Here is a 12,950-nt window from a genome sequence, read left to right as displayed (position 1 = left end):
TACCGCGATTTAATTGGGCCACGGGTAAAGAACCATTGACCTATTACGACATGAATCTATCGGCCCAGGATCACCAGACCTACTTTACATGCGATGCCGACTCTGGGAAAACCGGAATACGAGAGTGAGTTTTTATATTTATAGATATGATGTATCATGGCAATTTTCACAATAGAATGTAATGTAAATGGTGCTGCTCGAAGATCGAAGAAATTAATAAGAATGTGAAATGTGGTGGTGGCGTTTGTAGCGGAGGAGATTGAACAACTTAAACCATGTTGTATGTATATTTTACTTAAAGATCCAGAGTGGCATTTATAATTTAGATACAATTGTGTAATCTGTATAAAATTGGATTTATAAGTGCTATGAATGTTGCTTCTTGTGAAATATATTATTATGGAAATCATTTAAAGATATTTTTGTTTTTTGTTTTAGGGATTAAAATGTTTGTTAAAAAATTCATATACAAATATATCCTTTTAAAATTGTGAGATAGGAGGGGTCTTTCGTTTGTGTATGTGTGGGGTGTGTGCGTGTGTGTGTGTGTGTGTGTTTGTTTTTTTTTTCCATTTGAATAGTTAACACATATTATTTTAAATACACTTTGAAATTTGCTTTAATTTTGTTTCAAGGTTTAAATATAAAGCTTTACACAATATTGAACTGTTTTATTGACGTTTCTCCCACCTTACACCATTTTCTATCTTCTGTTCTTTCTAGTCTATGCAGATGGCTTGGCGTGAGAGAAACCCCAGTCCAGGATTAAAGCAGCTCACAACGCTTTAGAGAAAAACCCAGAGTAAGACATTTCATAATGAATCTATTATTACCCAATCTTCTAAGACAGTCCAGTATAAGGTATTCAATGATGCACTGATTGTTTCGAGATATGAAGAAAGAAAACAAAAAAAAAAAACAACAAAAAAAAAAAATTAAAAAAAAAAAAAAAACCCAAAAGCAAAACAAATCCCAGTTTAAACTAAAAACCTGTTCTACCATACTCTGGAAAACCCATATTTAAAATTTGGCCAGAAAACTCGTCCTTCAAATATCGATTGATTTAAATAACCCTCATCTTGGCAAAAACTCTCAAACCTGGGACTGAAGGAAGACTTTGCGAGGTCCCAGGTTTGAGAGTTTTTGCCAAGATGAGGGTCATTTTAATCGATCGATATTTGAAGGACGAGTTTTATGGCCAAATTTTTAAATATGGGTTTTTCCAGAGTACGGCAGTGTTGAGAATAATGAGGGTTTGGTGTACTGGAATAACGAGTTTAAGCAGACGCCGAGATTTTAAAACATTTCTTTTTAAATATCTATTTGTAAATCCATTGGTATATACATAAATACTCTTTAAAAGTAGTCAACTTTGCTTAAAGTAGACACCTTCCGTCATTCCCAAATTTTCTGTTCTTTATTTTAGTGTGTTCCACTGATAATGGACAAGTAAACCTTGCTTTGAAAGTCAATCAATTTTTCTGGTTTGGAGGTGTTTGTTTATCAGGATTCCACTGTATTTGTCATAGAGATACTTTTTTGTTTTTATTTTAATCTCGAAGTCTGGAGATAGGTTTGTATGTGTCATGCATGTAATTTTATTTGAAAATTGAATTTTAAATGTCAAAAATATACAGTTTTCTTAACAAGTCTTTCCATTCATTTCATTCACTTCATCAGATGTGCAACTGCTATGGTTCTTACTCGCTGAGGAAGAGTCTACAACTATTTTAGAGGTGTGTTTGTGTTTGTGTGCTTTATTTATACATTTCTATAACAGCTAACTGTCACAGTTTTGCATATGGAGAAAAAGATGAAAACGATTTTAAAAAATTAATAAAATTAGACTTTTTATGTAAGGAAATGACCTGGCTTATTTCAGGATTATGATATTTTTTGACTGATAATTTAAAACATGGAATAGACAAATTGAGAGTATAGCTCTGAATCTAGATTCTGGGTTTTATAATGGTCCAAACAGACTGCCATTTTGGGTTTTGATGGTAGTGGGCTTTACTGTATCCTGTTTTAGCTCTTTGAAAAGTTGGCTGCTCTGCATTCTACGTTCAAATTTAATCCATTGTAGCAACCTGTTGGAGCTGTAACCCAAACCTGCCTACTGTTCGTAGAATTACGAAATTATGGATCCAATTTTAATACTTTATAGGGCGTCTCTAAGTCTTATTGAAAATAAAGTTGATGCCAGATTACATCATTTTAAGGATTTTTAAAGTGTCATTTCATCATTGTGAGGATAAATTGTTGATTTTTAAAAAGTTAACTATGATGAATAGTATTTTTTTTATTTGTGCGGCGATGTGGTCTTGTGGTATGACACTTGCTTTCAGATTGGAAGCTCTGGGTTCGAGCCTTGCGATCTGAAGGCAAGTGTCATCCGCTAGACCACATAGCCTTGTAATGTGCTTTGAGCAGGATTAGTGAATATTGCTCTATATAAAAGTTCACGATTTTTTCCGATTATAACGAACTACTTTCCAATCCTTTCTGACAGTGTGAAAAGCAATTCAAGCAGGCGTACAAAGCTGCAGAAGCCAGTTATAGGAAATCACAAGCATCACAGCACCAGAACGCGGCACAAGAATCATTGCACCGTAAGATGACTGATGCATGATGGTTGCATCGTGTTATTATATTTAAATCGTTAAAGGGTCATAAGCATTTTTTTTTAATTAAAAAATGGAGCTTTTAAGGCAATTGTTAAATTTTTTTCCTGTTTTAAAACAGGCATCGATGCCTATTTTGAAACCAAAGCTTACAGGAATATGTATGAATTGAAGGCTGATTTTCCAAAAGTCGTTTTTCTACTTTTTGAGATTTTCCATCCATGAGATAAATTTGAAATGTAAATTTTATTTTAAGCATCAATGGCACAAGAATTTCCTTTCATTTGTGTGAATTTGGAGTTTAAATATGAAAAGATATTAGACTGAATGAGAAATTTTAGGGGAAATAATCCTCAATATCTCAAAATGTGAAAAAGACGGAGTTAGCGAGTTTTGGAAAATCACTCTTCAATTGGATATGGCAAATATGGCATTGGTTGTTGTATTGTTTGGGTCCTTTGCTTTTGGTTTCATTGATTTATTTATTATTATTATTTTTTTTTTTCAATTTTCAGGTCGTGATTCGAATGTGTTGTTTATATTAAAAGAAGATTAGCATGTGTGCTCGTAAATTGGGGGGACGCGAGAAGCTGTCAAGTGATGAGAGGATGTGAGTTTTGAAGAAAGAAAAATGAATTTTTAATATGTTTTTTTTTAATGTAGGTGGATAGATATTGATATATTAAATGTTTTCAAGGAAGAATGAAGTACAGAGCGATATAACGCAATAGTTTTTGATAATTAATGACACTTCTTTTTTCGTTATGTAAAACGTCAGATTTGAAGACAGAACTACATTTGATATTTAAAGAGATTAAATCTGGAGCTTAAAAAATATTCCATCAATGATGGCTTTTTGAAAATTTTGTGTTTTACGTTGTTTTTGTAAACACCTTTATCGTCATCCATTTTTGATCAAAAAGACAAAAAAAGATTCTAAAAAAAGAAAATAGATCAAACTTTGTTCATTAAAAAAAAAAGAATATTGCAGTTGTTTGCACCTTAGCTTGTATATCTTTTTATCGTTATTTATTTTAATCACTTGTTATTCTTTTATTGAACACATTTCTTTCAATCTTTCCCAACCTCTCCCTGGGTGGGTTCCTGACCTTCCATAGTGGGCAGGAAGGTCACTTACTGTCTTCTATCCCCCTATATCTGTTTTCCAACTTGCTCTCGTCTTTGTCTTGGGATGAGATTACTTGGTTTTTGCCTGGCCCTGACCAGATACCCTTGGGTGAGAGGGAAACAGTCAAATGTATAGTTAAGAGTTTTGGGAGATGATATTTTTTGTCTTGTAAATCATCTCTCTGTTATGTACTGTATTATGTTTTGTTTTCATATTATATATGATTTGTAAACATTTGAGGTGTTCCTCTTAGTAGGGACCTGTGCTTGTGTCTGATGTTAGGTGATCTCAAACTAAGTGCTTTAATAGTATACTCTTGGAATCTACATGTTTCCTTTTTGTGGGTGCTTTAATTGTAATTCTGGAACTTTTTACTAACCCATTATTTTCCTTTTACTGGCGCTGATATGACCTTAATGTGTTGCAAGCGGCTGTAAACACTTACAAACAAAACAAGCACCTCCTCCACAGTTGTTGGAGTCTCACTTATGACTTTTAACACTCATGAAAACTGCAGTTGTATCTGAGACATAATTAGCTTGTATTTTAATCTTTTTATCATCATCATCATTATTATTATTATTATTATTATTATTTATTATTATTATTATTATTATTTATTATTTTATTATTATTTTTTATTATTGTTAGTTATATTATTATTATTATTATTTTATTATTATTTTTTTTATTATTATTATATTATTATTATTATTATTATTATTATTATTATTTTAATCGCTTGTTTTTCTACTTATTGAAACACATTTCTTTTTTATTTTTTCATACCCCCCGCCAGTTGTTGAAGGAGTTCCAGTGATGAATTTCAACATTCATGAAAATTGATAGAAGCCTTGTTAGTAAATGCAGCTGTACGCGATGTCCAGGCGGTTCTGGTCAGGTTTGATGGTGAGTTTGGTGTCAATACAGTTGTGTGTCTCTCTCTCTAATCCAGAACTCCACAATTAAGATGTCTCCATTATCGGTACAGGTTGCTTTGGGACGGATTTTTTTTCTTCTTTATTGTTTTCTACACTTTATGGACTGATTCCACTGTCTGGATGTGTCTTTGTAATCCAGACAAAGTGCTGGGAATGGAGGTGTTCACATTAACAGACTTGTGACTGTACAGTAAATAAATAAACAGTTCCTTTAATTATGAATTGCAATATAATATATATCCAATTAAAATGTGCTCTAATCACTTTACAATGTGTCCCAAGTCAACAGGAGTACAGAAATTAGACTAAACATGATGCCTGTAAGATATCACGGCCATGAGTCAGGTACTCATTTTACACCTGAGTACAATGTAAGGATTGGAGTAATGATCCTTTCCCATGGACTCAAAAACTTGTGCTGCCCACATTGGGGTTCAAATCGGTTTCCTAGAGGTCGGAAGATAAGTCCCACCACAAGACCACAAGAGTTGCATAAGAAATAAAAAGAGAAAGTTAAGGCAAGGTTGCCAATTTCCGTATATTTACAGAATTCAGTTTGTTATAACCCTCAGTATATTTCCAGTCTCCTGCTAAATGGAAAAACGTAATGTAAATCATGTTTTTTTTAAAACTGGAGTTCAGCACTCAGAAAAGGGGCGGTCAATGTGTTTGTGTCAAAGTTCAGTAAATTTTGCCTCCTGAATTCACAACCTGGGATAAGGACAATAATATGAATTGTTGCAATTCAGTTTTAATGTTCAAAGTGAAATTAGTCTTGATTATATTAGCACATAACAGGAGAATCATTTTAACTCATTCAATCCTAGAGATTTTTGCTATTTTTCAAAATTGAATAACATGTGTTAAAAATGAGCATGTACATAGATAGTTTTATTCAACTACCATCAACATGAAAATATCAACTACCATCAACATGAAAATACTGAAAACATTAACTTTGATATTACGCCTTTAATTTGTCTCAGAAAAAATGTAATAAATTTGCATGGGGTAAAAGTAACCTGGGTAAACTATGGATATAGTCGGTGTTAAGGTTGAGTGAGTTAAATGATGAATCTCTTGTCATTTTATAATCATTTTTTATGATTTTTTTTTCTCTTGTTCTATCATCACCACCAGATATCAGCCTTCCAAAATCTGCTACCATATGTTACACAGCTGCACTTTTAAAGCCAGAGCGGTTGCAGACAAGTAAGTTTGTACTTAAATGAAGTATTATTTTATTGTTTTAAACCGTTTTTTGTTGTTAGCTGAGGAAGAGTTTTGAGTCCTGTTACGTGTTGAATCTTTTTTTTTTTTTTGAAGCTGTTATATTATTATTATTATTATTATTATTTATTATTATTATTAATATTATTATTATTATTATTATTATTATTATTATTATCATTATCATTATCATTATTATTATTATTATTATTATTATTATTATTATTATTATTATTATTATATTATTATTATTATTATTATTGTTATTATTGTTGTTGTTGTTGTTGTTATTTATTTATTTATTGATCAGCTACTAGCATTTCAGTATTTACTTATATGCAATTATGTGGTAGATGCTTTATTCATACATAATGATAAGAGATTAAATGTTCAATCTTTTCAAGCGGAAGAGATCAGTTAACAAATCCTTGTAGTGTCAAATGTGCCATTAACCAGAAGAAAGAAAGAAAGAAAAATGAACTTACATGGAAACAAAACAAACCTAGAAAAAAAAACAAACAGGGATATAATCGGAATTTAAGATAAGAAATTGTGAAAGAATTTCAGAGGTAAAGAAACTCTATGGCTCAAGGGGATTTCAGAGATGCAGAAGAGAAAGGCTGTGAAGATGATAAATCATAAATTCTAAACCTCAGCAAAGAATTGCATTCATCTTAGCTGTTCATAGCTCTCCTTCCAAATTTACATTTTTTGTTTTTTTTAATAATTTGAAAATTTGTTGTTTTTTCTGTTTTTAAAAAAAATTACGCAAGGTGCTGTGGTACGAAGCCCTTATAGACCTCCTACTCCGACGAAAATTTCTAGAAATACAAATTTTTGGGTTCTAATTGACCATTAAAATATAAAGATTTTTAATGTATAGACTTCTCTAAAATGAAGTTTTGTTGCTCGGGCTAGTAGGAGTTTTAAAGCATTAATTTAATATATTTAAACACAAATTGATCATTTTTAATGGTAGTAATAATGACTATAAGTTATTACTCCTGAAACCTATGAATTCTCTGGTCCTAATTGACTATTATTCAAGATCTTAATTCAATAAACTTCTTTAAAACACAGTTTTGTTGCAAGATAGTATTTATAAAGGAGTTTGAAGATTTAATTTAATTTATTTAAACACAAATCGTCATTTTAATGGTAGTTATAATGTTATGTGTTATAATCCTTGAAAACCACACATTTTCCATTTCCAGTAAGCAGGTGTACACTTATATAAGATGCTTTCATATGTAACTCTATTAAAGTTTTGACGTTTAAGCTTGCCCAAATAATTTCCCACATCTTACATCTCAATAACTTTTTCAACCAGATTCTCTCCAGACATAGCATCTAAGAGAGGGTTGAGTACAGCAGAGATGACAGCAGTGGAGGCCATACATAGGGCTGTGGGTTTAATCCACATGTCCCCAAGGTGGGTGTGGACATGGCATGATGATGAAGATGATGATGATGATGATGATGATAGTGAGTATGATTGATGATAGTGAAGGTGGTGGTGGTGGTGGATATGGCGTTGATGATGAAGATGATGATGATGATAGTGAAGGTGGTGGTGGTGGTGGATATGGCATTGATGATGATGATGATGATGATGATGATGATGATGATGATGATGATGATGATGGTCGTGGTTTTGGTGTGTAGGTTGCTGGACATGGCATTGATGATGATGTTAGTGATGGTGGTGGTGGTGATGGTTGTGTGACGACAACTATGAACATGTTAAGTTTGTTAAAAAGTGTTATTGACACTGAAACGAATAAACCAGACCAAAAAAAAAAAAAAAGAAAATAATAATGCAATCCATAAAACCTGTTTATTAAAAATTGAAGAGTGGTTTTCCAAAACTCCCTAATTCCGCTTTTCCATTTTGTGATATTGAGTGTTATTCCCCTTAAAATTTCTCATTCGGTCTATATTTCATCATATTTAAACTTCAAATTCACACAAATATAAAGAAATTTTTGTGCCAATTGCACAGTGTCCAAAATGCGATACTTTATTACCTGACCTCCCCACAGTCCCTAAAGCGGTTAAGCGATGCCAGATGTGCCAGGTGATGACTCACCAGTTTCGGCAAGAAAACGAACGGCACGCTTGCTGGACATGCATGTTATAGTAATTGTATGCAATCAACAGTTGGGCATTCCCGTTTAAATCAAACATGCCATTGAAAGCATGTAGGGTGGAAACTGTTGGTAATGATGTAATGTGATGACATGACAGTCTAAGAATGATGGAAGGATAGATAGAACGAAACAAATGTAGGTGAATTTTTCAACAGGTGATTGTTAGAACTTTTCAATTTAAGTGTCAATTACAAGACGATGAATCAATCCGTAGACATCCAATTTTTTGGTTTTATCTTACTCTTCAAACTATTACAATTATAACTTACCCTCAATTTCGTTGCAGCACTCATAGGTAATCCAAAAAATTGGAGTAGTTATATCCCATTAGTGTGTGGTAGTAGTGGAATGGGGGGAGGGGGGGGGGGGGGGCTGCTGGCCAAGTCAAGTGGGGAAGGTTTTGTACTTAAACTGGCGATTGGAAGTATTCCTCTTTGAGCCCAACTTCAATCTTTTCTCTTCTTATCTTTGGAAAGATTATGAAATCGGATTAACTGACGTATTTTATAAGAACTTTTTGTGCGGCTATATGGTCTAGTGGTATGACACTTGCTTTTGGATAGGACGGTCCCGGGTTCGAGTCACATTCGGCGCATAGTTGAATCCTTGGAAAAGGCTCTTTACTCCACATTCTCACACCGTACTCAGGTGTAAAAATGTGTACCTGGTCGTTAACAGTGTTGTCTCTGTCAGGAAAAAAATGTATTATCACCTAACAGGCGTCATGTCTCGTTCAACATGTTGCTGTTGATCAGAGACCCTCTGTAAAGCGCTTTGAGTATGATTAGTGGATATTGCGCTTTATAAAAGCTAAAATTAAAAAAAAAATAAATTACTTGTTGTTGTTGTTGTTGGCTCAAGTGAATATAATCTCTTTAGACTCAATCACACGATGGATGATCATATTTTACAAGCACCGTCAAATTTCTCTTTGTATGTTTCGTCATCTGTCATTCCAATTTGTGATTTCAGTACCTTCTAGAAATGAAGAGCTCATCTTACCGCCGGAGCACATCTTGAAGCGGGGAGACAGTGAAGCCCTAGCATACTCATTTTTCCACCTGCACCATTGGAAAAGGGTGGAGGGAGCGCTCAATCTCTTACATTTGTACATGGGAAGGAGTGAGTATTTTTTTTTTATTTAAGTAGTTCTTCAGAGCATAAGGCCCAAGTTTTATCATCAGATAAGGTAATGCGGTCTTGTGGTATGACACTCGCTTCGTATCAGAAGGTCCTGGGTTCGAGCCTCGCTCGGTGCATAGTTGAGTTCTTGGAAAAGGCTGTTTACTCTCGTTCTTTCATGTAATCAGTTGTAAAATGAGTACCTGGCCATTAACAGCGTTGTCTCTGTAGGAAAAAAATTGTAATGTCGCTTAAAAGGCGTCATGTCTGGTTCTAAATTTTATGTATTGCTTTTGGTCAGGGACCCTTTGTAAAGCACTTTGAGCTCGTTTAGTGGATATTTCGCTATATAAAAGCTCAAGTTTTGAAATAATAAAATAACTTTGACTTCACCTTTTCTTCACTTCAGCATTCCGAATGATTCCTTACCCTTTGGGAAAAGGCCATTTATTTCACCCCTACCCTCCCTGCACAGAGAATGCTGACGGGAATTACTGCCAGGTACGTCACCATATGATTGGTTATCGGCTTGATATTTTAAAATCCTTCCAGAAATCGGATTACTTTTTGAGATAGCAAAAAGATCTAGTTGGGTTTGAGGGAGGTGGGAAAGAAACTAATATACGAGGGCTCTTTCAGAAATAACGAAAAATGCCCATTGCTCAGCAAACCAGTGGAGATTTTTAAATTCTGTAAACGACATGATATTCCAATTTTCCTTACGGATATTCCCAGAAATTATGAAGTGCATCATTTTGCACAATGAATTTCGAGACGATTTTTAAAGATGGCGGCCCACCTTGAAACTTGGTCAAAGGAGGGAAATCAGAGCTGTCATACGTTTTTTGAACGCCAAAGTCTGAATCCTACCGAAATTCATAAGAACTTCAGAGTGTATATGGTGAGCATGTTATAAGCCGTACACAAGTCTATCACTGGTGTAATTTGTTTGAAGCCGGCCATTCGACTGACAGACAGGGAAGGGAGAGGGCGTTCGATAACCTGCGACGTCAGAAGACAATGTGAAGCGAGTTGATGAGCTTATTCGTCAAGACAGGAGGTTGAAACTTCATGAAATCGCAAGCAGTCTTGAAATTTCAGAAACTTTGCCCAAAGAATTGTATTTGATGAACTTGGCTACAGAAAAGTCAGCGCAAGATGGGTTCCTAAGCAATTGACAGACAATCATAAAGAACAAAGATTGGACATCTGTAGGGAACTTTTGAGAAGAAGCAAGAGCTCACGCAGGGTTCACGGGCATACTGCCAACTCCGGCGGAGACTTCTAGGGTATGATGTGACTTTTCTTGACAGCATAGTCACCGGTGATGAGACTGGTTGCACATTGCACCCCAGAAACAAAGCAAGATTCGATGACATGGAAACATCCATCCTCACCTGTCGCGAAGAAATTCAAAGTCATGCGGTCAGCAAAGAAAATAATGGGAACTGTTTTCTGAAACAGTCGTGGTGTTATTCTGTTCGAAACCTTACAACTGGAGAAACAATCAATGCAAGGTACTGCCAAACTCTTAACAAGCTTAGGGAGGCCATTCGCAGAAAGCGTCCAGGCAGTTGACCAACGGGGTCATTTTGCAACACGACAACTACACCCCACACAGCACGAGTGACGCAAGGTTGGCTAGAGAAATATGGATGGGAGATTTTGCCACACCCACCACACAGTCAGACCTCGCACCATCTGATTATCACCTCTTTGGGCCACTGAAACGTGAGCTGGCAGGAAAGCGCTTTGATGTCGATGAAGAGCTTGTTGACCATGTGCGGAAATGGCTACAAAACCTTGACGGAAATTTCTTCGAGAGGTATCTATTCCATGGTGCGGCGTTGGCAGAAGTGTGTTGACAGACTTGGCTGTTACGTAGAGAAAGAAGGACGAGTCAAGTATGAACACGTGCAAGAATTTCTTGATAGCATAAAAAACGCGGATTTTGCAGGCATTTTTTCGGTTAATTATGAAAGAGCCTCGTATATAATTAAATTTGGATAAAATTTAGTTTTAGTATTATTTTGTGAGGTGATAAATAAAATTAACAGAATTTTATCTTCAGTTTTAAAAAAAATGTATTCAAAATAACGAATATTATAAACCATAATTGACCTTAAATATAACCAGCTTTTTACTGAAATTCAGATTAGCTATGATAAAAGATGTAACTTCATTTATCCCTCCACCCCATCCTACCTTAATTATATCAAAATCAGTTGATGAACAAAGAAGCATTAGCTTTTAACATTGTTTTTATTTATTTATTTATTTATAAAAAAAATAGTATTTCTAGACTGTGCTTTGGCTTTTTTTTAGTTTTCATTTTCTATATCAGTGCTCTCTGTGAAAATCAATGTGATCACTTCCTCTTGTAAGGTATCAACATTATGCTGTAATAGAAACTTGAGAGAAAAATTCTTGCAAGCGAAATTTATTGTCAGTAAGAAACCATTTCTGTCATAATAGGGCATTAATCATTGTGATACAGAGCTATACTGCAACACCATCCCACATCACACAAAATGCTGCATCTGTCTTCAGTATTGAAGCTGCAACGTAATGGATTGGATTGTGATAAATTATCAAATAAACATACAATGCAATCATTTAGTATAATTCCCTCCTTTCATGTCTCTTCTTTTATATATTTTTATTTGTTGACAAGTGAAAAAAGCAAATGTTTATAATGAGATAGCTTCAATTTCATTGACGACAATAATTTTTTTTTTTAATTAAAAAAAATTTAAACTTGAATTTAAACATGAATTGATTTAAAATTTCATTTTTACTATTTCATTGTTGCTCTTTTTTCTTCTTCTCTTCTTGAGATTCAAGCATGCAATGTTTACATTTTCTTTATTAAAACATGTCTCCCGCCGACCTCCCTTTTCCCCTTTTCCCCTTTTCCCCGCCTGCAACCTATGTTTTTAAACTTTTTTTTTAACTTATAAGACTCATTTCTTTGACGTGTTCTATTTCTCCAGCCTTCCACGAGGTGTCCGTATATCCAAAGAAAGAACTGCCCCTTCTTCATCCTCTTCACAGCAGGTCTTGTTCCTTCACAGCCCTTTTTGGCACTTCTTACTCATCAATTCCCGAGCCATGGGAGTCGTCGTTAGAACGGTGAGCCAGAATGTGTTCATTTTGCATTCTTTGATTTATTTCTTTTCTTTCTTCTTTTCAGTTTCATTTTTGAAGATTCGTTTTTATTTTTGTAAAATCTTCACAATTGATTGAGATTTGTGCGGCTATGTGGTCTAGTGGTATGACACTCGCTTTCGGATTGGAAGGTACTGAGTTCGAGCCTCGCTCGGCGCATAGTTGAGTCCTTGGAAAAGACTCTTTACTCACATTATCTCACCGTACTCAGGTGTAAAATGAGTACTGGCCATTAACAGCGTTGTCTTGTCCGAAAAAATTGTAATATCGCCTAACAGGCATCATCTCTCGTTCTACGTGTTACGTATTGCTGTTGGTCAGGGACCCCTTGTAAAGCGCTTTGAGCACGTTTAGTGGATATTGCGCTATATAAAAGCTCAAGTTTAAAATAATTGGATTGACCCCAGACCTTGGGAGTCGTTGTTAGATTGGTGGACAAGACATGTTCATTTTGCCTTCTTTGATTTCATGTTTTTCAGTTTCATTTTTGAAGATTCGTTTTTATTTATGTAAAAATCTTCACAATGACTGAGATTAGAATAATTTGATTCCTCGAGCCATGGGAGTTGCCGTTAGGACAGTGGAG

General features: G+C 34.6%; 1 pseudogene; it reads left to right on the top strand.

The window, feature by feature from the left end:
* Positions 1-11: 11 nt before the first annotated feature.
* On the top strand, positions 12-12,324 carry LOC144961104 (suppressor of tumorigenicity 7 protein homolog; annotated as a pseudogene).
* The last annotated feature ends 626 nt before the right edge of the window (positions 12,325-12,950 follow it).

The sequence above is a fragment of the Berghia stephanieae genome, unplaced genomic scaffold (assembly GCF_034508935.2).
Source record: "Berghia stephanieae isolate SIO BIC M18660-M18661 unplaced genomic scaffold, UCSD_Bste_1.3 scaffold1409, whole genome shotgun sequence".
Taxonomy (NCBI): domain Eukaryota; kingdom Metazoa; phylum Mollusca; class Gastropoda; order Nudibranchia; family Aeolidiidae; genus Berghia; species Berghia stephanieae.
The sequence above is the reverse complement of the archived record's forward strand: the minus strand, read 5'-3'. Positions and strand labels throughout refer to the sequence as shown.